This window comes from Myotis nattereri, assembly GCF_964212035.1.
Source record: "Myotis nattereri genome assembly, chromosome: X".
NCBI classification, from domain to species: Eukaryota; Metazoa; Chordata; class Mammalia; order Chiroptera; family Vespertilionidae; genus Myotis; species Myotis nattereri.
The window spans coordinates 102,699,223-102,727,145 of NC_138078.1; the positions used below are offsets into that span (position 1 = coordinate 102,699,223).

Sequence of the window (27,923 nt, forward strand, 5' to 3'; positions counted from 1 at the left end):
CCCATCCCTTCACCATCAGTCTGTGTGCATCTATTTTTCTGAGGTGGGTTTCCTGTAGACAGCAAATATATGGGTCATGTATTCTTATCCACTCAGTTACCCTACATCTTTTGATTGGGGCATCTAATCCATTTTCATTTAAAGTTATTAAGTTGTTATTGATAGATACTTGTTTGTTGCCATTTTTATTCTTTACCCCTGTGCTCCTTCTTTGCTTCTTTTCTTTTTCTTTCTTTTTTTTTTTTTTACAGCAGGCCCTTTAGGATTTCTTGCATTGCTGGTTTGGTGGTAATAAACTCCCGTAGTCCTTTTTTGTCTGTAAAGCTCTTGATTTCACCCTCAATTTTGATTGATAGCCTTGCTGGATACAGTATTCTTGGATTCAGACCCTTCCTTTGCATTACTTTGTATATTTCATTCCATTCCCTTCTTGCCTGATGTGTTTCTGTTGAGAAATCTGTCACTAGTCTGATGGGGGATCCTTTGTAAGTAACTTTCTGTCTCTCTTTGGCCGCTTTTAAGATTCTTGCTTTGTCGTTGGTGTTTGCCAATTTAATTATAATATGCCTTGGCATTGGTCTTTTGGGGTTCATTTTGTTTGGGACTCTATGAGCTTCTTGGATTTGTGTGAGTTTTTTCTTCCCTATATCAGGGAAGTTTTCTGTCATTATTTTTTCAAACAGGTTTTCTATTCCTTGCTCAGTTTCTTCTCCTTCTGGCACCCCTATTATGCTGATGTTGTTTCGTTTCATGTTGTCCCAAAGTTCTCTTAGGCTCTCTTCCTGCTTTTTAATTTTTTTTTCTAGAAGCTGCTCTGCTTGGGTATTTTTTCCTACCTTGTCTTCTAGCTCAATGATGTGGTCCTCTGCTTCTTCTAGTCTACTGTTGATGATTTCTATTGAGTTCTTTATAGCAGTGATGTCATTTTTCATTTCTTCTTGGTTCTTCTTCATTTCCTCTTGGTTCTTACACATATTGTTGAATTTGTCTTTCATCCACCTTATGACCATTTCTCTGAATTCTTTCCTGACAGGTTGCTTGCCTCCATTGCCTCCATTTCATTTACTTCCTTTTCTGGTGATGGCTGTTTTTCTTTCATATACAGGCTGTTTCTTTGTCTCCCCATGATCTCTCTTCTCCAGGTGTTTGGTTATGTAGTTCTCTCTCTGCTGCATTGATTTAAAGGCACAAAATACAACACAAGAAGGCACAATGCACAAGGCACTGAACACAAATGTATTCACTATACTAATCACCCCAAATAAATGTGACCACCAGATCAAAGAGAATTAGGGGATAAAGAAGAAAGACGAGAAAAAGAAAACAGAGAAAAAGAAAAAAAAGAAGTGCAAAAATGAAATTGGGAAAAGGATAAAAAAAGTAAGAGAGAAAAGAAAGAGAATGAAATAGAAGAGGGGAAGAAACTGATTATATGGGGAGAAAACTCCAATAGAACAGTCACTAATCCCAACAAATTCCAGCAACAGATCCCTGGAAATGAATGCAAACTACAAACAACAACTAATATCAAGCGAGGCGAGGGAAAACAGAAGCAAATAAATAACCGGGAAAAAACCCAACAGAAAAAGAAAAAGAAAAAAAAAACCAACAATTTCACAAACAAGCATAAAAAACCCCCAATATCCTCAACAATCAGGCAAACAACAACAAAATGACAGAGAGAAAAAAATTTTGGATAGTGAAGAAAGAGAAGAGAGAGGTGTATACGGATTTAGAGCAGGAGATTGGTAATTAGATATATAAGTAGTGTGAAATTTTAACTGGGGGTAAAAATAAGGAATATGATAAATCTAAGGCAGGGATAGGGTAAGAGAAACAGGACAACAAAAGGGGAAAAGTGAGGAAGAGAGTTTTGGCATAAAGGTAAAGTTGAGGTAGAGTAAAAGGATGCTAAAGGAAAGATGAAAATAGAATGTAGAACACTAATCCCAAAATATTCACCTTAACAAGACATGACCCAAGGGAACAAAGCATGAATGTACTCACGGCACCAATAACCCCAATATAAGCAATCACCTGAGAAAAGATTATTAGGGGAGAGAAAAGAGAGCACAAATGATATCTAAGAGAGAGAAAAAAAGATAGGAGAGAAAAGAAAAAGGAGAATATATATTTATGGAAAAAACACCACAGAGCCAATAGATAAACCAAACAAATACAAACACCAAAAATTCAGTAAAGAGGGCCTCCAATCTCTTTTTCTTGTTGGTGTTCCCTCCCCAGTCTTCTCCAGCTCCATTTACTTCATGGTATCTCTTTACTTGCTTGACCTCATAGGAAAACCTGATCAGTAAAGGATTGGACTCATTTATACCTAGTCATAAGTAACCTATTAACTGCTCAAAACACATTTGAATTATAACTGGGAACAAGGTCTTAAGGTGAGGGATTTCAGGATGACAGTGGGAGGATGTTTATAAGTAAATAAAAAACCTGAGATTTTATGCTAAATTTTATACACGTTTGCTCATATGTGCATTTTTTGTCCATATTCATCAGATTATCAAAGCAATAAATAAATCATAAAAGATTAAGGGCAGTCTTAAGGTAAAGAAACAAAATACATATAATGGCATTTGAAACTATAGTTCAATGATTGTAGACCCTATGAGAACAAGGACCACATCTCTGTCTTGTCTACCTATCACCTATTGCATCTCCAGTGCCAATAACAGAATGTGTACTACAGAGTCTTCTCTCAATAAATACAAGCTGGGCAAAAAATAGGTTTATAGCTCTTTGTATGGAAAATGCTACAATAATTAATAAACAGTCATACAAAAATAAACTCTGTGTTTCACGTACTCACAACTGTAAACCTACTTTTGTCCACCTCTGTATTTGTTAAATTAGTTTATTTATACATCCAAGAGATATTTATTGTTAGTGAATGAATGGAAGAGTAAAGAACATCAGTCAGCAGATAGGCAGAGGTATTTTTGGGCACTAGGCCCTTCCTATCACTTGCATAGTTGGTCCTGTTTCTGTTTGAGTTACCTAAGGTAGAGTTTCCAGGACAACTACTGATGTTCCTAATGCATATTCAGAATAGGTGAATCTTGAATACATAGGAGCAGCTAAGGCATCTATCTGCTCTGTTTGATTGCCCATTGGTACAGGGAAAGAAAACCTACTTCCTTTCATTTGTCCTCTTCCCATTCCCACTTGCATCTTAGTCACCAAAATCATCAAAAGGCTCCTACTGCTGTTGGTTGGAAGCAGAAGTTGTTGCTCAGCCAAAACCCGCCAAAGTATATCCTCAACATTTTGAGGCAAAGAGCTTTCATCCTAGCAGATGTGGGTTCTCAGATAGCTTGTTGACAAAATCATGAGTGAGCATTGATGCAGAATGACAAAAGAATCCATTTCTGTGTTAGACAAGGAGAGGGAGGCCCAGGCCAGGCCCAGGCAGGATGCGGAGGTCTAAATGGTCAGCCTTTGGTGCCCCCTGCAGCATTTGCAGAGAGAATGCTCCTCAGTCCTCTCCTGAAAATGGAGGGTGGATATTTCATTTGCTGGTGATGATCCCCATTCTGACAAGTGTGAGGTGATATCTCATTGTGGTTTTAATTTTTGTTTCTCTGATGATTAGTGATGTTGAGCATACTTTCATATGTCTATTGGCCATCAGTATGTCCTCTCTGGAAAAATATCTATTCAGGTCCTTTGCCCATTTTTTAATTGGATTGCGGTTTTTTTTTTTGGTGTTGAGTTTTATGTTTCTTATAAATTTTGGATATTTACCCCTTATCAGATATATCATTGGCAAATATGTTATTCCATTCAGTGGTTATTTTTTCATTTTGTTGATGGTTTTCCTTGGCTGTGCAAAAACTTATTTTTAGTTTGATGTAGTTGTATTTGTTTAATTTTCTTTTGTTTCTCTTCCTGAGGAGATATATCAGAAAAAAAATTATTGCTAGGACAAATGTCTGAGATTTCACTGCCAGTGTTTTCTTGTAGGATTTTTATGGTTTCAAGTCCAACATTTAAATTTTTAATCCATTTTTAGTTTATTCTTGTGTATCATGTAAGAAGGTAGGCTAGTTTTCTTTTTTTGATGTATCTGTGAAATATTCCCAACACCATTTATTGAACAGACCAGTGGTCGGCAAACTCATTAGTTAACAGAGCCAAATATCAACAGTACAATGATTGAAATTTCTTTTGAGAGCCAAATTTTTTAAACTTAAACTATATACATTGTTATTAACTCAATAGGGTACTCCTAAGCTGGCCTTTGCTAAAAACGTCCTCAATCTTATTGAGGTACCTTTGCTGAGGTCGACTCCTTCCAACTCTCCCATCCACACTTGTCTTGTATACTTGTTTCGTCTATCTCCTTTCTGAAAACCGACTTCCGCACATGGGCCACCAAGTTTTAATCGCACTGTACGTGCAAGCCCGCATGTGGTATGTTGTGGAAGAGCCACACTCAAGGGGCCAAAGAGCTGCATGTGGCTCGCGAGCCACGGTTTGCCAACCACTGGAATAGACTATCTTTATTCCATTATAGGTTTTTGCCTCCTTTGTCAAATATTAATTGACTGTAAAGGTGTGGGTTTATTTCTGGGCCCTCCCTTCTTTTTTTATAAAGTGTATTTCAAATTTTTATTTTTATTTTATTGTTATTTTGGCCTGAAGGTAGTTTCAAAATTGAGTTTAGGGGGAAAAGAGGTAATATATTAGCATTTTTAGGCAATAGTCCTATTATTTTTCAAAGCACTACTTTTTGAGCTTACAATATAACTGAATGCCTGATGACTTTGGTTTTTTATATTTTTCATTTGAAATTATTAAGCTGATTAGAGAATCGTAAAAGCAGTCACTCAAAAAAAAAGCAGATTCAAAATATACATGTACTTGCTGTAGGAGGTAAGTTTACAATCAAATGAGTTTTCTCACTGTATTCCCTGTATTGTTAAAAGTTCTTTATTTTTGAAAGTTTTACATGTCTCCTTTTTCCTCCCTTGACCTCTACCCACCTGCTCCCACCTCCCAGCACATGCCCCTACTCTGCTATTGTCTCTGTCAATTGGTTATGCTCATATGCATGGATACAAGTCCTTTGGTTGATCTCTTACCCAACTACACCCTCCCCTGCCTGCCCTCTGAGGTTTGACGGTCTGTTTGATGCTTCTATGTTTCTGAATCTATTTTTGTTCCTCAGTTTATGTTGCTCATAATATATCACAAATGAGTGAGATCATGTGATATTTACCTTTTTTCAACTGGCCTAATTCAGTTAGCATAATGCTCTCCAGGTCCATCCAGGCTGTTAAAAATGGTAAGAGTTCTTTCTTTTTACAGCCACATAGTATTCCATTGTGTAGATGTACCACAGTTTTTTAATCCACTCATTTGCTAATGGGTACTTGGGCTGTTTCCAAATCTTAGCTATTGTAAATTGTGCTGCTATGAACATAGGGGTGCATATATCCTTTCTAATTGGTGTTTCTGATTTCTTGGAATATATTCCTAGAAGTGGGATTACTGGGTCAAATAGGGGTTCCATTTTTAATATTTTGAGGAAACTCCATAGTGTTTGCCACAGTAGCTGTACCAGTCTGCATTCCCACCAGCAATGCACGAGGGTTCCTTTTTTTCCACATCCTCACCAGCACTTGTTTGTTGACTTGTTGATGATAGCAATTCTGACAGGTGTGAGATGGTACCTTACTGTCATTTTGATTTGCATCTCTTGGATGATTAGTGACTTTGAGCATGTCTTCACATGTCTCTTGGCCTTCTGTTTGTTCACTTTCAAAAAGTGTCTATTTAGGTCCTTTGCCCATTTTTTGATTGGATTGTTTATTTTCCTTTTGTTAAGTTGTATGAGTTCCCTATACATTTTGGAGATTAAACCCTTATTAGATGTAACATTGGCAAATATATTCTTCCATGCAGTGGGCTATCTTGGTGTTTTGTTAATGGTTTCTATTGCTGTGCAGAAGATATTATTTTCATGTAGTCCCATTTGTTTATTTTTCTCCTTTCTTTCCATTGTCCTAGAAGAAGTATCAGTAAAGATATTGCTACAACATATGTCTGCTATTTTGCTGCCTATGGATTCTTGTAAGATTTTTATGGTTTCCCACCTTATGCTTAAGTCTTTTATCCATATTGAGTTTATTTTTCTGTATGGTGTAAGTTCGTGATCTAGTTTCATTTTTTTGCATGTATCTGTCCAATTTTCCCAACACCATTTATTGAAGAGACTGTCTTGAGTCCATTGTATGCTCTTGCCTCCTTTGTCAAACATTAATTGAGCACAATGGTTTCGGTTGATTTCTGAGTTTTGTTCCATTGGTCTATATGTCTGTTATTGTGCCAGTACCAGGCAGTTTTGAGAACCATGGCTTTGTAATATATCTTGATATCTGGTATTGTGATCCCTCCAACTTTGTTCTTCTACCTCAGGATTGCTGTGGCTATTCAGGGTCTTTCTTATTCCAGATGAATTATTGGAGTGTTTGTTCTAGATCTTTGAAGTATGCCATTGGTATTTTAATAGAGATTGCATTGAATCTGTAGATTGCTTTGGGTAGTATGGATATTTTAATGATGTTGATTCTACCAATCCATGAACATGGTATGTTCTTCCATTTGTTTATGTCTTCTTCTATGTATTTTTTCAATGTCCTGTAGTTTTCTGAGTACAGGTCTTTTACCTCCTTAGTAAAGTTTATTCCTAGGTATCTTAATATTTTTTGGTGCAATGGTAAATGGGATTTTTTTTTCGTTTCTCTTTCTGTGAGTTCATTATTGGTGTATAAAAAAGCCATAGATTTCTGGGTATTAATTTTTTATCCTGCTACATTGCCGAATTCATTAGGTCTAGTCGTTTTTTGATGGAGTCTTTGGGGTCTTCTATGTATAGTATCATGTCATTTGCAAATAAGGACAGTTTTACTTCTTTTCCAATTTGGATGCCTTTTATTTCTTCTTGTCTAATCACTATGGCTAACACTTCCAGTACTCTATCAAACAGGAGTGGTGAAAGTGGGAATCCCTGTCTTGTTCGCATTGTCAGGGGAAATGAGTTTAATTTTTTCCCATTGAGTATTATGTTGGCTGTAGGTTTGTCATATAAGACTCTTATTATGTTGAGGTATGATCCCTCTATTCCTACTTTGCTGATAGTTTTTATCAAGAAAGGATGTTCGATTTTGTCAAATGCTTTTTCTGCATTGATTGATATGATTATGTGACTTTTGTCTCTCTATTTATGTGATTTATCACATTTATTGATTTGCTGATATTGCACCATCCTTGCATCCCCAGAATAAATCCCACTTGGTAATGGTCTATGATCTTTTTAATACATTGCTGGTTGTGATTTGCTAAAATTTTGTTGAGGATTTTAGCATCCGTGCTCATCAAGAATATTGGCCTGTAGTTCTAAGTCTTTGTGGTGTTTTTATCTGGTTTTGGAATTAGGGTAATGTTGGCTTCATAGAAAGAGCTTGGAAGTGTTGCTTGCTCTTGAATTTTTTGGAATAGTCTGAGGAGGATAGGTTTTAGTTCTTCTTTGAATGCTTTGTAGAACTCCCCTGTAAAGCCATCCAGAGCAAGGCTTTTGTTTGCTGGAAGATTTTTGATCACTGCTTCAATTTCTTTGGTAGTTATAGGCCTACTCAGGTTTTTTTATTCTTCCTGATTGAGTTTTGGGAGCTTGTATTTTTCTAAGAATATGTCCATTTCATCTAGGTTGTCCAGTTTATTGGAATAGAGTTGTTCATAGTATTTTTTTCATAGTACTTTGTATTTCTGTGGGCTTGTTTGTTACTTCATCTCTTTCATTTCTGTTTTGTTTATTTGGGTCCTCTCTTTGTTTCTTGGTGAGCCTGGCTAGAGTTTAATCAATTTTGTTTATCCTTTTAAAGAACCAGCTCTTGATTTTATTGGTCTTTTTATTATTATTTTTATCTCTATGTCGTTTATTTCCTTCCTTCTGCTTATGCTGGGCTTTCCTTGTTGCTTTCTTTCTAATTATTTAAGTTGTAGGGTTGGATAATTTATTACCATTTTTTTTGGTTTTTGTTTATTGAGTTAGGCCTGTAGAGCTATGGACTTCCCTCTCAAGACTGCTTTCACTGTGTCCCATAGATTTTGGATTGTTGTGTTTATATTGTCAATTGTTTCCATGATGCTTTTTATTTCTTCTTAGATCTCTTTGGTAGCCCAATCATTGTTTAATAGCATGCTATTTAACCTCCAGATGTTTGATTTTTTCATTGTCTTTATTGTAATTGATTTCTACTTTTATGCCATTGTGATCTGAGAAGATGCTTGATATGATTTCTATCTTCTTGAATTTGAAGAGACTTTGCCTGTGTTCCAATATGTGGTCTATCTTTGAAAATGACCCATGTGCACTTGAGAATAATGTCTATTCTGTGGCTTTGGGGTGAAATGTTCTGAAGATGTTAATTAATTCCATCTGATCTAGTGAGTCATTCAGGATTGATGTTTCTTTGCTGATTTTTTGTTTAGAGGATTTATCCAGTGGTGTTAGTGGGGTATTAAAGTCCCCTACTATGACTGTACTGCTCTCAATACCTCCCTTGATATCCTCCAGAAGTTTTCTTATGTATTTGGGTGCTCCTGTATTGGGTGCATATATGTTCACCAGAGTTATATCTTCTTGTTGAATTGCTCCCTTTAGTATTATGAAGTGGCTTTCCCTATCTCTTGTTATGGCCTTCATTTCGAGGTCTAATTTGTCAGATATAAGTATTGCCACCCAGCTTTTTTTTTCATTTCCATTTGCCTGAAAAATCTTTTCCCATCCATTCACCATAAGTCCTTTGTTCTGAGGTTGGTCTCCTGTAGACAGCAGATATATGGGTCATGTTTTCTTATCCACTCAGTTACCCTATGTCTTTTGATTGAGACATTTAATCCATTTACATTTAAAGTTATTATTGATAGGTAATTGTTTGTTGCGATTTTTATTCTTCAGCCTGTGTTCCTTTTCCCCTTACGATTTCTTCTTTTTACAGCAGTCCCTTCAGCATTTCTTGCATTGCTGGTCTGGTGGTTATAAACTCCCTTAGTCCATTAATGTCTGTGAAGCTCCTGATTTCACCCTCAACTTTGATTGATAGCCTTACTGGGTACAGTATTCTTGTATTCAGACCCTTGCTTTACATGACTTTGTATATCTCATTCCATTGCCTTCTGGCCTGATGCGTTTCTGTTGAGAAATCAGTTTATAGTGTTATGAGAGATCCCTTGTAGGTAACTTTCTGTCTCCCTCTCTGGTAGCCTTTAAGATTCTTACTTCATCATTGGTGTTTGCCAATTTAATTATAATGTGTCTTGGTGTCAGTTTTTTTTTTTTTGCCTTTGATCATATTTTTATTCAAAATTAGCTGTCCAAAGTGATTTGACCGTTATGGAATAAACAAATACTCCCTCTGTCCCATAATAGTATCAGTTGATGAATGTAGTTTGTCCCATAATAATAGTAGCAAAAGAAAATAAATATAGAACGTAACATTTATTATATAAAAAAACTAGATTAAATTAAACAATAAATTAAAAATAGTACTCCTGATTTTTATTTTGAGTGTTCAGATAGTTTCTGGATTTTTCAATAATTTCGTTACTGCATTTTAAACTTGTAGGTAGGATCCCTTGGCTGCGAAGCTTTGCTTTCCCTGTATGCATGAGCTTAAAATTATTGGAGCCATCGTTCTTCATTGCTTCCAGCATAACTTGTTGAAGTGGCAGAAACGTATTATCCAGTATTTCAGGAGAAATATTATCAAAGGCTAATATGGTGCCTCTTCTGCTAAGAGGAATATGTCTAAGTTTTTCTCCATAATCTTTGCATTTATGTCCACAGTTTTGTTTCTTCAAAGAATCAACATTAGCATAAGATTCTCCTTGACAATTATTTTTGGAAGCACGTTTCCAAATTCTTGATATGGTCATTCTGTTGCACTTAAATTGTTTTGCAGCTAATGTAATTGCACTTATCTGCAACTTTTCCTTTTTCTTTTGATGCATCAAGAACTGGACAATCACAACTCGATCTTTGCTTGAATACTCTCTTTTTTTCATCTTACTTTTACAATGGGTTGATATTCAACTGAAATAAAACAATTGATTTCGATCAGCGGATGAAATTATAAAAATAGTTATAATTCATAATTAGATTAACCTAAAAATTGAAAGATGTGTCAAAACAAATGACAGATGTCATGAAACATTGATTTTTATTGAAGACTTCGCAATTTTGGGCTACAACATAACTTACAACTGCATTCGCCAATAATTCCCTTTTAAATATTCACTTTCTACTATTATTATGGGACAGAGGGAGTATAAGTTTATGCCACAGCTTTTTCTTCTTCTGTGGTGGGTTTCTTTTCTGTGGGCTTCTTCTCAGCTGCTTGTTTCTTGGTAGCTGCAGCCTTTTTCCCCACCAAAGGCTTCTTCTGCTTCTTAAGGCCAACAGCCTTCTTTCTTTTCTTCCCTACTATAGGCTTCTTGCCTGGAACCCCCTTCTCATCTGATTTGGCTTCTAGTGCTGCTGCTGCTTTATCCACCTGAAGCTTGTGGTTCTTGGCCTGACGAAGAATGGTGTTCCAGCGCATGGTCTTTGCATATGGGTTTAGCTTCAACAAGATTCTCAGGTTTTTCAGTGGATTCTTCTTCAGGACTCTGTGGTGAATCTTCTTGCGTGGTGCTCGGAAGGCTCTTTGGATCTCTGGGCTTTTCAAGATTCTGCTAAGGTCTGTATTGAGCATCTTGTACATGGGAAGGTTGTAGTTACTCTTGAGGGAGGCAGCTCTATGCCAAGTGCCATGCAGCTCATCTAACTTGCGGAAAGCACTTTCAGTCCAAATGCAGAAATGGCCCACATGCCCTCCAGGTGCAAGTTTCAAAATGTTCAGTTTGCTTACATTAAGCAGAGTGATTCCAGGGATGTTTCTGATGGCTTTGATGATACCGTTGTCCTCATTATAGATGATACAAGGTCCTCTGTGCTGGATATGATGATGGTTTCTCATTTTGCCCTTGCCAGCCCTCATTCGCTGAGAGGCATAGACCTTTTTTAATATCATTCCAGGCCTTAAGTTTCTTAAGAAGCAAAACAGACTCCTTGGTTTTCTTGTAGCCTTCAACTTTATCTTCAACCACCAAAGAAAGTTCAGGAACTTCCTCGATATGGTGACCTTTAGATATGACCAGTGCTGATAAGGCTGAGGCAACGAGGACAGAGAAGATGGCATATCGTTTCTGTGTTGTGTTTACTCTGCGGTGCCAATGGTGCCAGGTTTTGGTTGGTGCAAACATGCGGTCCCCAGGACACATATTTCCAAAAGCACCCTGGCCAGAATGATGAGTTCCACTACCTTGGGACTCTGGGAATTCGAGCCACAGCTCTGCCAGTACCCCAGGACTCGGCACTGGTTTGATGACCTGCCAATTCACTGACAGCATAGGGCTGTCTATTTTTTTTTTGTGTGCAAGTTGGTGGGCACAAAGTTCACAATATCTGGTTGAATGGGAGCCTTGAACATAGCAGGCGAAGTGACATTTTTGCCAGATGGTTCCCCCTTTTCAGAGTACACAGATATCAGTGGACGAGCACACGCCATGACGGGGAGAGGAGAAGGCCACACTTCTCTCTACCCAGTGGCTCCCACAGGAAAAGGCTTGGTGTCAGTTTTGGGGTTCATCTTGTTTGGGACTTTGGGTGCTTCTTGGACTTGTGTGAGTTTTTTCTTCTTCCCAATATCAGGGAAGTTTTCTGTTATTAATTCTTCAAACAGGTTTTCTATTCCTTTCTCAGTTTCCTCTTCTTCTGGGATCCCTATTATGCAGATGTTGTTTTGTTTCATGTTGTCCCAAAGTTCCCTTAGGCTCTCCTCCTGTTTTTTAAGTTTCTTTTCTAGTTGCTGCTCTGCTTGGGTATTTTTTCATACCTTGTCTTATAGCTCACTGATGTGGTTCTCCACTTCTTCTAGTCTACTGTTGATGCTTTCTATTGTGTTCTTTATTGCAGCAATGTCATTTTTCATTTCTTCTTGGTTCTTCTTCATTTCTTCTTGGTTCTTACATATATTATTGAATTTGTCTTCCATGCTTTTCAGCGTCCTTATGACCATTGCTCTGAATTCTTTCTCTGACAGATTGCTTGCCTCCATTTTGTTTTCTTTCTTTTCTGGTGATTCCTCCTTTTCTTTCGTATGGGGGCTGTTTCTTTGTCTCCCCATCTTTGCTCCTCTCAGGGTGTCTGGTTATGTAGTTCTTCCTCCCCTGTGTTGACTTAAAGGCACAAAATACAACATGACAAGACACAATGCATAGTTACCAAACATAAATGTATTCACAATACCAATAACCCCAAAGGTGACCACCAGAAAAAATAGAATTAGGGAGAGAAAAGAGTGCAAAAATTATATTGAGAAAAGGAAAAAAAATGTAAGAGAGAAAATAAAGAGGAGAAAAAAGAAGGGGGGAAATAAATGTATATGGGAATAAAACTCCAAAAACCAACAGCTAATCCAAAAAATGCAAACAACCAACACCCTGAGATGAATGCAAATGACAAACAACAACTAATCCAAAAAATGCAAACAACAAATACCTAAACAACAAACATTCAGATGAATCTGAGGAGTCAGAGCTCTCTCCAGGAGACCTCTGACCTTTCTGTCTAAGGATTGCCTTGCCAGCTGGGTTTAATTTGCCAATTCCGGGTGGGTGTTATTTGATTCAGCTGTTCCTTCTATATCCTCTGGAGAAGGTGTAGGGCCTATCCGCGTATTTGGTGCCACTTTGTCACCCCATAGACAAAATTTTAGGTGCTTGCGGCCTGAAAGGCTGGAGTCTCAGTGTTTGTGGGTTCATAGCTGAGGCAGCTGGTCCCTGGGCATTGTGGTTGTAGGGTCCCGGGAGGTATCTGAGGTCTCCCTGGTTGAAGGTAAGGCTGGGCTTCTGATCACAGCAGCTCTCTCCTTCAAGATGGCGCAGTCTCTGTGGCAGAGACAGCCACTCTGTGAGAGATTTCAGCAGTAGTAGAGGCTTCCCAGCCAGGGAGCCGGGTCCACCAGTCCCCAACAGTCCCATGGGATAAAGCTGTCTCTCACTCACAAATATAGACACTCCCCACACGCAGGTCCATGCACTGTCCTTTTGATCTCTCACTCACACACTATCTTGCAGCCTGCTGTTTGCCGCCATCTTGGCTCTCTGGATGTTTTTTTTGATTACTGCTTCAATTTCATCAGTAGTTATCAGTCTATTCAGATTTTTTGATTCTTCCTGATTGAGTTTTGGAAGATTGTATTTTTCTAGGAATATGTCCATTTTGTCTAGGTTGTCTAGTTCGTTTGAGTAGAGTTGTTTGCAGTATTCTTTTACAATCCTTTGTATTTCTGTGGGGTTGGTTGTTACTTCACCTTTTTCATTTCTGATTTTGTTTATTTGGGCTCTTTCTCTTTGTTTCTTGGTAAGCCTGGCTAGAGGATCTATAAATGCTGCATCCATTTGCAGCTAGGTTTCAAGGTCTGGAGAAGGGGCTGATGCACAAATGAATACACTAGACAAGAAATATAAATTTAGAAGGCAAGGGGGAGCCAGGCAGAGACCTTTCTCTCTAGCGGAGAGACTCTCTGAAACCCCTGACCCATCAGCTTTTATTTACTCGAATGCACATTTGCCCTTTAGGAATTCAAACAGGCATATCAATGGTAAAGTTTGGTAAACGAAAGGATTATCAGATTAGGGGACTGCCTTCAGCTATTAGGCCAACAGCAGGGCAATATTATGCTGATTTTCAGCCCTTCTGAATATCAAAGTCCATTAGCCTTCCAGTAGACTTCTTGCATAATTATGCTAAATACTGTTGGTCTTTGCCTCCAGTAAGGTTCATCAATCTTCCTTATCCTTTCAAAAAACCATCCATTCTTGGTTCTATTGATCTTTTGTATTGTTTTTCTTTTTTTTGGGGGGGGGGTCTCAATGTAATTTATTTCCACTCTGATCTTTATTATTTCCTTCTTTCTACTTAATCTGGGCTTTTCTTGTTGCTCTTTTTCTAGTTCTTTAAGTTGTTGGGTTATATAACTTATTACCAGTTTTTCTTGTTTTTTGAGGTAGGCCTGTGCTGCTATGATCTTCTCTCTCAGGACTGCTTTCATTGTGTTCCTCAAATTTTGGATTGTTTTGGTGTTTCATTTTTTTTCCCCCAGAATGTTTTTTATTTCTTCTTTGCTCTTTTTGTTAACCCATTCATTGTTTAATAGCGTGCTACTTATCCTCCTTGTGTTTGATTGGTTTTTATTGTAGTTTATATGTAATTTTATGCCATTGTGATCTGAGAAGATGCTTGATATAATTTCAAACTTCTTAAATTTTAGAGACTTAGCTTGTGTCCTAATATGTGGTCTATCTTTGAAAATGTAGTCTATAGACCACATTTCAAAGTCTATGATTGTATTGGTGTCAATCTCTCCCTTAATATCTTCCAGAAGTGTGTATTTGGGTGCTCCTGCATTGGTTACATATATGTTTACCAGAGTTATATTCTCTTGTTGTATTGTTCCCTTTATTATTATGAAGTGGACTTCCTTATCTCTTGTTATGGCCCTAACTTTGAGGTCAATGTTGTCACAGATAAGTATTGCTACCTCAGCTTTTTTTCATTTCCATTTGCCTGAATTTTCCCCATCCCTTCACTTTTAGTCTGTGTGAGTCCTTTGTTCTGAGGTGAGTCCCTTGTAGAAGGCATATATATATGGGTCATGTCTTCTTATCCATCCAGCTACCCTATGTTTTTTGATCAGAACATTTAATCCATTTATGTTTAAGGTTATTATTGATAGGTACTTAGTTGTTGCCATTTTTTAAACCTAATTTCAATTTATCTTTATTGTTGAAAATATTACAGATTTTCCCTTTTCTTCCCACTGACCCCCTTCACCCCACTCCTTCCCCCTGCCCAGGCCTTCCCTGCACTATTGTTGGTCCATGGGCTATGCATATATGCATATAAATTCAGTTGTTGCCATTTTTGTTCCACAATGCCGTGACTCGGATTCGAACCGAGGTTGCTGCGGCCACAACGCAGAGTACTAACCACTATACGATCACGGCAAGCTACCGGAGCCTTCAGTTGTTGCCATTTTTATTCTTCATGCCTGTGTTTCTTCTTCCCTTTCTATTTCTTCTTTTTACATCAGTCCCTTTAACATTTCTTGCATTCATATCTTGGTGATAATAACTCCCTTAGCTTTTCTTATTTGTCCGTGAAGCTCCTATTTTCCCCTTCAGTTTTGAATGATAGCCCTGCTGGATAGAGTATTCTTAGATTCAGTCCCTTGCTTTGCATCACTTTGTATACTTCATCCTAGTCCCTTCTGGCCTGATGTGTTTCTGTTGAGAAATCAGTTGCCAGTCTATTGGGAGATCCCTTGTAGGTAACTTTCTGTCTCTCTCTGGCAGCTTTTATGATTATTACTTTGCCATTGATATTTTCCAATTTGATTATGAGGTATCTTGGTGTTGGTCTTTTTGGGTTCATCTTGTTTGGAGCTCTGTGTGCTTCTTAGACACATGACTTTTTTCTTCTCAAAGTCAGAGAAGTTTTCTGTCATTATTTCTTCAAAAAGGTTTTCTATTCCTTGCTCAGCTTCCTCTCTTTCTGGTATTCCTATAAAGCAGATGTTGTTTCATTTCATGTTATTCCAATATTCTCTTAGACTCTCCTCCTGGTTTTAATATTTTTTCCAGTTGCTGATCTGCTTGGGTGTTTTTCTACCTTGTCTTCTAACTCGCTGATGTGGTCCTCAGCTTCTTGTAGTCAACTGTTGAAACCTTCATTGTGTTCTTTATTGCCACTATGTCATTCATCATTTCCTCTTGATTCTTACAAATGTTGGTGAATTTCTCATCCAACCTTTTCAGCATCTTTATAACCATTACTCTGAATTCTTTCTCTGACATATTGCTTGCCTGCATTTCATTTATTTTCTTTTCTGGTGATCCTCCTTTTCTTTCAGATTGGGGTTTTTCCTTTGTTTCTCCATTTTTGCTGTTACTTTGTGATTGTTTCTATGTATTGTATAAAACTGCCATAACTCCCAGATTTCTTGAATTTGTCTATGTAGTAGATGTTTTGTGGGACCCAGTAGTTTAGTCTCTCATGTCTTATGGGCTAGATATTCTAGGGATTCCCACTACTTGAGATATTTGGGTTCTCTTGATTAGGTGGGTCCTTAAATGTTATTTTCCTGTTCATGGATGGAGTCTCCTCTCAGGTTGTCTGATTATGTGGCTTGCTCTCTACCCTGTCATGCCAACCATTGTGAAGGTGCTGACCAAACAGCATAAAATACAACACAAGACATAACACAAAAGGAACAGAACATAAATGTACTCAAGACACTTATAACCCCAATAGAAGTAACCACCAGAGAAAAGAGAATTAGGAGAGAGAAAGGAGAGCAAAAATGATAGTGAGAAAAGAGAAAAGGAACGAAAAAGAGAAAAAAAGAATGAAAGAATATGAGGAGACAACACAACAAAACAAACAAATAAACCAAAAGGCGCAAAAAACAAACAAACAAACAACCCAGAAGAAGGGAGGAAGAATCTATAGAGGTAGAACTTAAACACAGAAAATAAGGTTAAGGAATTGGATGAGTAGTGGACCACGGTTTAGTATAGAGGAGGGAGAAAGAGAATGAGTGGATAAGCGCAAAAAATAAAAAATAATAAAATAAATTTAGTTCGCTTCAGTGCACTTTAATGCCCCATGTGGGCCAGTTTAGCACCCCACTCTTCTGTTCTGTATGCAAATTCTGGGATCCCTATTAGGTATTTAGGTGCTGACCACTGTCAGGCACTGTCCTTGGTGATCTACCCCTCCTCTGCTTGTGTCTGCCTCCACAGGCCTTGGTTGCAAGCAGGAGGAACCAATTTGCATGCTTTGCCTGTCTGCCACCTGTCAATCTTAATCACTCAGGTGTCTGTTTATGTCAGAGCTTTAGGTGGGGTTGGTGCTGTTTTGCTATCTGGGGATCAGATGGGTCTCCATTATGTTCCATTTACTTATATGAGTTTCTATATGCCAGTACCATGCTGTTTTGACTACTGTGGCTTTGTAGTGTAGTTTTATATCAGATAGCATGATTTCTCCAACTTTGTTCTTTTTTCTCAAGATCACTGTCGCTATTCAGGGTCTTTGGTGGTTCCATATAAAGTTTGTGAAAATTTATTTTAATTCTATGAAATATGCCATTGATATCTTGATAAGAATTGCATTGAAACTATATATCACTTTGGGTAATATAAAAATTTAATGATGTTAATTCTTCCTATCCATTAACATGATAAATGCTTCCACTTATCTGAATCTTCTTCAATTTCTTTCCTCAGAGTCTTATAAATTTCTGAGTACAGGTTTTTTCATCCTTGGTTAAATTTATCCCTAGGTATTTTATTCTTTTTGTAATAACTGTGAATAAGATTGTTTTCATAGTTTCCCTTCTGATAGTTCCATTATTTGTGTATAAAATGCAACTGATTTCTGAATATTGATTTTATGTACTGCCACTTTACTGAATTTATTTATCAGTTCTATTTTTTTTGGTGGAATCTTTGGAGTTTTCTGTTTACATTATCAAGCCATCTGCAAATATTGAGAGTTCTTGCTTCCAAATTTAGATGCATTTTATTTCTTCTTGTCTGTTGTGGCTAGGTCTTCCAGTACTACGTTGAATAAGAGTGGTGAAGGTGGACATTGCTGTCTTGTTGCTGATCTTAAGTTTTGCCCCTTGTGTATGATGTTGGCTGTGGGTTTGTCATATATGGCCTTTATTAAGTTGAGGTATGGTCACTCTTTTCTCCATTGCTGAAAGTTTTTTTTTTATCATAAATGGATGTTGGATTTTATCAAGTGTCATTTCTGTATCTATAGATATGGTCATGTAGTTTTTATCCTTCATTTTGTTTATGTGGTGCATCACATTTATTGCTTGTGAATATTGTACCAACCATCCATCCCAGGAATAAATCCAAGTTGTTCATGATGTATGATCTTTTAAATGCATTGCTAGATCAGGTTTGATAATATTTTATTGAGCATTAGCATCTATGTTCATTAGGAATATTGGCCTATAATTTTATTTTTTGTAGTGTCTTTATTTGAGTTTGGAATTAGAATAATGCTGGCTTCATAAAATGAGCTAGGGAGTCTTATCTTCTCTTGCATTGTTTTTGCAATAGTTTGCGAAGAATATTAGTTCTTCTTTGAATATTTGGTAAAATTCACTGTGAAGCCATCTTGTCCAGAACTTTTGTTTGTTGAGAATTTATTATTATTATTACTGCTTCAATTTTACTAATTGTAATCTGTCCATTAAGATTCTTTGTTTCTTCCTGATTCAGTTTTGGAAGGTTGTTTTATTCTAGGAATTTATCCATTTTTTCTAGATTGTCCAATTTGTTGACATACAATTGTTCATAATATTTTCTTACAATCTTTTGTATTTTGTTGGTGTCAGTGGTTACTTCTCTTTCATTTCTGATTTTATTTATTTGGATTCTCTCTTCTCTCTCTCATCTGGTTAAAGTTTAGTCAATCTTATTTATCTTTTCAAAAAGCCAGCTCTTAGTTTCATTGATCTATTGTATTTTGTTTTGTTTTTATTTAGTCTCTGTGTCATTTATTTATGTTCTGATTTTTATTATTTCCTTCCTTCTATTCACTTTAGGCTTTGTTTGTTGTTATTTTCAAGTTCCTTAAAGTGTAAATTTAGATTATTTGAGATTTTGTGTTTTTGTTTCTTGAGATAGGCTTATAATGCTATGAATTTCCCTCTTATAACTGCTTTTGCTATGTCCCATAGATTTTGGGTTGTTGTGTTCTCATTTTCATTTGTTGATAAGTATCTTTTGATTTCTTCATTGTTGTCATTGTTAAACCATTCATTGTTTACAAACATTATTTAGCCTCCATGTCTTTGTGTGTTTTTCAGGTTTTTTGGTGTGTAATTGATTTCTAGTATCATATCATTATGGTTAGAGAAGATGCTTGATATGATTTCTTAAATTTATTGAGATTGCTTTGTGTTATAACATGTGGTCTAGCCTAGAAACTATTCCATGTGCACTTGAAAGGAATGTGTATTCTGCTACTTTTGGGTTAAGTGCTCTGAATATATCAATTAAATCCATCTAATCTAGTGTGTCATTTAAGGCCACCACTTCCTTGTTGATTATGTCTGGAAGATCTATCCATTGATGTTGATGGGTGTTAAAATTCCCTAATATGATTGTATTACTGTCAATCTGTCCCTTTATGTTCATCAAGGTTTTCTTTATGTATTTAGGTGCTCCCATATTGGGTGCATAAATGTTTACAAAGGTTATGTTTTGTTTTGGGCTGCTTAATTTATTATGTAGTATCCTTCTGTTTTAAAGTCTTGTCAGATATAAGTATTGCTACCCCAGCCTTTTAAAAAAATCCCCGCATGCATGAACTGTCTTTTTCTATCTTTTTACTTTTAGTCTGTGTGTATCTTTCATTCTGGGTGAATCTCTTGAAGACAGCATATATATGGGTCTTGTTTTCTTATCCATTCAGCTACCCTGTGTCTTTTGATTGGAGCATTTAACCCATTTACATTTAAAGTGATTATTAATAGGTATGTATTTTTGCCATTTTATTATTCTAACTGTGTTTATCTGTTTTCTCCTCCTTCTCCTCCTCCTCTTCCTCCTCCTCCCCTTCTTCTTCCTTCTCTCCTTTATCTTCTTTCTTTTTTTCTTTTTAAAAAATATTTTTATTGATTTCAGTGAGGCAGGGAGAGGGAGAGAGAGAGAGACAGAAACATCAATGATGAGAGAGAATCATTGATCGGCTGCCTCCTGCATGCCCCCTAATGGGGATTGAGCCTGAAACCTGGGCATGTGCCTTGACTGGAATTGAACCCAGGACCCTCCAGTCCCCAGGCTGACACTCCATCCACTAAGACAAACTGGCCAGGGCCCTTTATCTTCTTTTTAAAGCAGGCACTTTAAAATTTCTTGTAATGCTGGTTTGGTGGTACAAATGTCTTTAGCTGTTTCTTGTCTGGGAAGCTTTTTTAAAGAAAGATTTTTAAAATTGATTTTTAAAGAAAGAGGAAGTTAGAGGGATAGAGAGAAACTTTGATGTAGGAGTGAAAAATCTATCGGCTGCCTCCTGCATGAGGGATTAGATCAGTGATGGCGAACCTATGACACACGTGTCAGAGGTGACACGCAAACTCATTTTTTGGTTGATTTTTCTTTGTTAAATGGCATTTAAATATATAAAATAAATATCAAAAATATAAATCTTTGTTTTACTATGGTTGCAAATATCAAAAAATTTCTATATGTGACACGGCACCAGAGTTAAGTTAGGATTTTTCAAAATGCTGACACGCTGAGCTCAAAAGGTTTGCCATCACTGGATTAGAGCCTGAAACCTGGGCATGTGCCCCTACTGGGAATCAAACCAGTAACCTTTCAGTGCATGGGACAACACCCAACCAACTGAGCACACTAGTCAGGGATGGGAAGCTTTTTTATTTCTCCTTCAGTTTTAAAAGCTAGCCTTGCTGAATAAAATAGTCTTGGTTGTAGGAACTGGCTTTTCATCATTTTCAATATTTGAAAATGCCAGTCCCTTCTGGCTTGAAATATTCTGTTGAGACAGTAGCTGACAGTCTTATGGGAGGACCTTTCTAGGTAACTTACTGTTTTTCTCTTGTGGCTTTTAAGATTTTCTTTTTTGTCTTTAACCTTTACCATTTTAATTATGATGTTTCTTGGTGTAGGCCTCTTTGGGTTCATCTTGTTTGGGACCCTCTGCACTTCCTGGATTTGTGTATTTTTTCCTTCACCAGATTAGGGAAGCTTTTGCTCATTATTCTTCAAATAGGTTCTTGATCACTTGCTTTCTCTCTTCGCCTTCTGATAGCCCTATAATGTGGACGTTTTGACACTCCATTTTGTCCCAAAGGTCCCTTACACTATTATTATTTTTAAAAATTATTATTTTTTTCTTTTTGATGCTCTGATTGGGTGTTTTCTGCTACTTTGTCTTCAAAATCTCTGATTTGACCTTCTGCTTCATCTAACCTATTGTTTATTCCTTCTAGTGTATTCATCATTTCAGATACTGTAGTCTTCACTTCTGAATGGTTCTTTTTTTATGGTTTCTATGCCTTTTTTATGCTGTTGAGCATTCTTATAACCATTACTTTGAACAGTATATTGTATGAATTATTTTAGCTCTTTTTCTGGAAATTTCTCCTGTCCTGTTATGGGGGCCCATTTCTTTGTCTTCCCATTTTGGCTACCTCTTTGTGTTTGTTTTTATGTGTTATATAGATCTGCTATGATTCCAAGTGTCTGTGGGGTGTCCTTATGCAGTAGGTGTCCTGTAGGGTCAAGTGGTGCAGTCTCCTTTGATCAACTGATCTGAGTGCTCCAGGAATTACCCTTATTCGGGTTATGTAGGCCCTTTTGTTGTAATTGAGTCTTGATTGCTTTCCACCTGTTCATGTGTGGGATCAACTGACCCTCAGGCTGGCTGATTGTGAAGCTCAACCCCGACCACGTCATGTGAGCTCTTTTGCAAATACTGATCACAGGAAGCAGAATTTGCCTCAGCAGGTCTTGGTGCCTGCCAAAATCTTCCTTTGGATATGCTGCTTGTGCAGCTTATTCAATTCTGTTCTGGATCTTATCTAAAGCTGGCCACTAGGTTGGTTCTGGGCCTCTTGGGAGGGACTCTGGTGGAGGCCAATGTAAGTTGCTGCCTTTGACTGGCCCTTGGCAACCTGTTTAGAGCTACAAACAATCCACAGTTTGTGGCTACCTCTGCTCAACCTGAATGTGAATGGGAATAACCAAGCTGCACACCAATGCTGGCCTTTACTAGCATTGAGTCTGGGGGCATATCAGCAAAAGTCCAAAGGCACCCTGACAAGATCCACCTATATCCGTCAGCTGCCTATTAGACTCAGTCATTGAAAAAGCCTCTGGATATGCTCCTCAGCAGGTGTAAGATCCACAAGGTGTGGTGACAAGGAGTCCAGAGTGTGGGGCAATTGTTTTCCCCAGGCTTCTGCTTTAAGGAGGGGTGTGCTCCACCAAAGAAAGATGGCATGTGAGGTATAGGAGAATGACTTAGCACAGGTGTTCTGGTTGTCCCTTCAGCTCCCTCTCCAGAGCCACAAAACCCAGACTCTCCTCACTCGGCTCTAGTCTGCTCCGCCTTCCCTCCTTTGGAGCCCAGGGTGAGTGTCTGAAAATGAAATCTTGTGTGTTGGCCCTTTAAGAGGGTGCCTGTGTCTCTACTGGGCTACCACCACTCCCTGCTAGACAGAAACCCTGCTGCTTTTTACAGACAGATATTATGTGGGCGTCTATTCCCGGCTCTGGTGCTTTGTGCTGGGGAGCTCAGCTTGGAGTTTAGACCCCATGCTTCTCAAGGGGAACACCCCGCAGCTGAGATATCCCTTTGGAACCTCAACTGCTGCCTAGAGGAGCTGGGCATCCCTTTTCATATTTCCATACTTCCTACCACTCTTGATGTGGCTTCTTCTGTAAATCCTTGGTTATAAGATTTCTCTTCAGCTAGTCTTCAGTTGGTTATTCAGGATGATTGTTTTATGACTTAGTTGTAATTCAGGAGGAGATGAGTGTAACTTCTACTTATTCTGCTGCCATCTGGATCCTTGTCTAATTATTGTTTTTGTGTAAAAGCAATTTTATATTATACTTTGAGGATCTCATATGGCTCTCTCTAGCTTCAAGCCAGCAATGGCACATCAAATCTTTCTTGTGATTAGAACCTCTGACATTCTCTCCTGCTAACAACTGGAGAAAATGCTGCTTTTAAAGGATTCATGTGGTTAGATTAGGCCCATCTGAATAATCTCCTTGATTAGTAACCTTAATTACATCTTCAAAATCCCTTTTGCCATGCAACGAAACATAATCACATGCATGCATTCTCATCATATTCATAGTCCTGACAATTAGGGTGGGAAATCTTGGGAGAGAATTTTAGGATTTTGCCTACCATAGTGATATTTAGACTGTTTAATGAACTGGACCCATAAGCATGCATTCAAGCAATAGCACTGGAGCAGGGGTGTGGCAAACACTTGATATTCCAAATGTTACCCTTCACTTGCTGCAGTTTGAAATCGTCTGTGGCATCAGAAATGGAATATCTGGAGTTGTAGCTGTTTACCAACTGGTTTAGAAATATTTTATTATTTTAACAACTGGGTGCCATGTCAGTGCATAGCAGTTGGTTATCTGGCTGGTTAGAGGGTTACAAATCATGGTGTAGTGTGCGAAGTGCTGCCACCTTCTCTGTGTTTTGAGAGGCTGTGGTTAGTCCCAGATGATGGGGAGAGGGCGGGAAGACCACCTGCATTCCTTGCCACTTTGATGGTGTGTAGCAGCTCTGTCCAGCACTTTGTTTTATTTTGTTTAGAAGATTTTTTATTTATTTTTATAGAGAGAGGAAAAGAGAGGGGGAGAGAAACATTGATGTGAGAGTGAAACATCTATTGGCTGCCTCCTGTACGCCCCCTACTGGGGATCAAACCTTCAACCCAGCATGTACCCTGACTAGGAATCAAATGGGCAACCTTTTGGTGCATAAGAAGATGCCCAATCAACTGAGCCACACCATCCAGGGCCTTGCCAGCACTTTATACTACTGGATTTGTTCTGATGAATGCATTCATTTGCATGGCTGTCTTCTGCAGTGCAAAAATCCATTCATCAACTGAGACTAAAAATGTTGCTACACTAAGGGAGACAACAATGCTATGTATTTGGGCTCTTCCCACTACATCCAGCAGATGTGGCTCAGTGGGGCATGTGCTATTTACTTACTCTCAGCATTACAATAATCACTCCAAAACAACCAAAGAAACTGAGGGTTCTTATTAGCTTGCTGAATGCAGCTCTATCACAGATAATCATAAGCTCCATATTTTAGGGAGACCAATCTCAGGTACAGGAGATACCCCTTGTGTGTGAGCTGAGGGTAGGAATATGGCCTAAGGTCAGTTAACTTTGTGGGACTGGTCTGTCTCTCCCAAATATTGTTTTTATATAGGTGAATTTGATTAAAATGGCATTGGGGCAGCTTCACTTGATGGAATTGGGAGTATACACATCAGGAACAGCAGTGACAAGATGGATCTGTGAATAAAGTGTCACAGAGGAAAATTAGCAGCTTTAGGGGGATTTAAATCACAGCTAATTACAAACAACAATAATATACAATATGGCCAGCTTCACCTGCTGATGCTGGCTGGGATCACAGAACACAGGCCTGCAGTGATCCCTACTTTTTCACATTTTGAGGCTGACTCTATCCACTAGCGCAGTGAAGCCTCTTCTGGCATAGAAATATGAATTGCCATACATCCACTCCATCAACAGTTCTGCATCCTACACCGAGCATTGAGAAAGAGTTCAACCCTTCAAGGGATTGCTATTACTTGTTATTCTTGAGCCCTGTACTAGAATATACACTGAATTGACTCACGGTGAAGCACATTGACAACTGAATCTCTATTTAGACTCAGCCTGTGATAACTTTTGAAGTAGGAGAGATTTGTCTTTAGTGGCTTCCCTTCCTGTAACCTTTTCTTCATATTAAGACCATCTTAAAAATTGTATTCACTGCTGAAGTATAGATGTGGCAAGTGGAATCAAATCTATTTTCTGATCTTTACCACTTAAACAGATTCAGGTATTTTTGGAATCAGGTTGCCCAATATCAGGATTCTATGGGATCCAGTTCCAAATTGTAAAGACACATTACCAGAGGATCCTAAAGAAGCAGGTAGTATCCAGAATGGTTGGCCATGACTCCAGATGTGTGAGATGGTGTAGATCCCATTCAGTCCATCTCCCCACAACTCACCCACCCCTAACGACCAGCTCTCTCCCAAGCCAAGGTATTTTCCTCAGGTACAGTAGTAGCTAGCATCAAAACACAACTTATTACCAGCAAGTGGGGTTATAAGAGAGCTGAAGTAGATAATTTCCACCCTTCCAAGAAAAATGTTGCTGAGCTCAGTGGGAAACACCAAAGCTATGTATTATGTGACAAGAAAATATCTCTTTTCCACTACCATTAGAAACAATCAGCTGTGAGACACCCAGGGAGAAAATGACAAATGCCTCAGTATGAATATTGCCATCTTTGGCAGGGGTAGTGGGTTAGCATGGTAGATATAGGGTTATAGAAATAAACCCCTAAGACTCTATGCCTCTCCCCCTTACAGAGACAGACTACGAGAGAGCATAGATCAATTCAGAATTCTTGGTCTAATTGTGTTTGAACTAGAGAGAGGGAGAGAGAGAGAGAGAGAGAGAGAGAGAGAGAGAGAGAGAGAGAAGGATAGGTATAGGAAAAGGAAAAGAAGGAGAAAGAAATTGAACTCTATTCCATTTCAAAAGTACAGATGGACAGAATTTCAGATCAATAAAAAAATCTTGTGAGTCCATCAGTTCATCTATAGACACCCAGACTCACAGGATATCACTGAGTCAGACATACAGATGCCGAACAGGTACCTGAAAACATGCTCAATATCAGTAATCATTAGAGAAATGCAAACCAAAACAACAATACAATATCACTTCATACTTATCAGAATGACTATTATAAAAAAAGATAAGAAGTATTGGCAAAGATGTGGAGAAAAGAGAACCTTTGTGCACTGTTGGTGGGCATGTAAACTTGTACCACAGCTCTGGAAAACAATATGGAAGTTCCTAAAAACATTAAAAGTGGAACTCCCATATGATCCAGCAATTTTACTTCTGGAGTACATATCCAAAGGAAATGAAGTCACTATCTTGAAGTGATACCTGTGCCCCATGCAGCCATTATTCACAGTAGTCAAGATATGGAAACAACCTAAGTATCCATTGATGGATGAATGGATAATGAAAATGTATATATACACTGAGTGGCCAGATTATTATGACTACCTGACATTTGTAGGCAAATTAGCTATAATTTCACACTGAAGTTGCTAAAGGCCAGACTATTATAAACGTCTGAATAGCACAACATACCTAAGTATCGTTGCTGATCAAGTTCATCCTATCATATTGATAGCATAACTCAATGGAGGTGGCTTCTTCCAACAAGATAATGCACCATGCCACGGTGCTCATATTGTGCAGGAGTGGTTTCAAGAACACGAGGGAGACTTTACCTTGCTTAGGTGGCCCCCACAATCACCAGATCTCAATCCAACTGAGAATTTATGGGACAAAGTTAAAAAAGTCATCAGGCAGCTGGTTCCACAACCATCAAATCTCACAGAATTGGACAGTGCTATTCATCAGGCATGGTGTCAGATTCCTCACATCACCTTTCAACATCTCGTGGAGTCAATGCCAAGAAGAATCGTCGCAGTATTGAAGGCAAAAGATGGCCCAACGAAGTACTTATGGGGTGGTCATAATAATCTGGCCACTTAGTGTGTGTGTGTGTGTGTGTGTGTGTGTGTGTGTGTGTGTGTGTGTGTAGGAATATTATTCAGCCATGAGAAAGAAGGAAATTCTACCATTTGTGATAACATGGATGAATCTAACTGTAGGGGATTATGCTAAGTGAAATAGTCAGACAGAGAAAGAACAATATGTATGATCCCAGTTATATGTGGAGTCTAAAAAAGCCAAGCTCATAGAAACAGAGTAGAGTGGTGATTGCCATGGAGTGAAGGTTCAAACTTCTAAATAGAAAATGAATAAGTTCTGGGGATCTAATGCATGGTGAATATAGTTAACAATATTGTATTGCATACTTGAAGATTACTAAGAGGGTATATCTTAAATGTTCATCACAAAAAGGTAATTTACATGAGAAGATAAATGTGTTAGCTAACCTTATGGTAATAATTTCACAATATATACATATATCAAATCATCACATTATATACTTTAAACTTGGAGTGGTTTCAAGAACAATATTATACAGTTATATGTCACAACAACGGGGATATATTCTGATAAATATGTCATGAGGTGATTTTGTCATGTTGCAAACACCATAGATAGCACTTACACAAACCTAGATGGTCTAGCTCTAGCCCCATGGTCGGCAAACTGCGGCTCGCTAGCCACATGCGGCTCTTTGGCCCCTTAGGGCTCTTCCTAAGCCTTAGGAGTACCCTAATTAAGTTAATAACAATGTACCTACCTATATAGTTTAAGTTTAAAAAATTTGGCTCTCAAAAGAAATTTCAATCGTTGTACTGTTGATATTTGGCTCTGTTGACTAATGAGTTTGCCCACCACTGGTCTAGCCTATTACACTTAGGCCAAATGATATAATCTATTGCTCTTAAGCTACAAACCTTTACAACATCTTATTTAATACTGTAGGCAATTGTAACACAATGATAAGTACTTGTATATGTGAACATATCTAAACATAGAAAAAATACAGTAAGAATCCTATATAATAAAGTGGTAATATGCAAAGTGACCATCACAACCTTGCAAAAGATCACCGCCCCCATGTGGTCACAAGATGGCCACTACAAGATGGCCGGCAGGGGAGGGCAGTTGTGGGTGATCAGGCCAGCAGGGGAGAGCAGTTAGGGGCAACCAGGCCAGCCTGGGAGGGCAGTTGGGGGCGATCGGGCCAGCAGGGGAGGGCAGATGGGGGTGATCAGGCCGGCAGGGAAGCAGTTAGGCACCGATCTGGCTGGCAGGGGAGTTGTTAGGGGGTGATAAGGCTTGCAGGCAGAAGCCGTTAGGAGCAATCAGGCAGGCAAGGAGGCGAGCAGTTGGGAGCCAGCAGTCCTGGATTGTGAGAGGGATGTCTGACTGCTGGTTTAGGTCCAATT

The 27,923-nt window shown here is 38.2% G+C and overlaps 1 protein-coding gene and 1 pseudogene across 2 annotated transcripts in view; both read right to left on the reverse strand.

The window, feature by feature from the left end:
* TRPC5 (transient receptor potential cation channel subfamily C member 5) overlaps positions 1-27,923 on the reverse strand; it is a gene marked incomplete at its 5' end in the record, with an annotated part of 332,647 nt that overhangs the window by 20,732 nt on the left and 283,992 nt on the right. The window lies entirely within an intron of this gene.
* Positions 10,362-12,801, reverse strand: LOC308536270 (large ribosomal subunit protein uL4-like; annotated as a pseudogene). Its single transcript has one exon. The product of its transcript is annotated as a large ribosomal subunit protein uL4-like (transcript).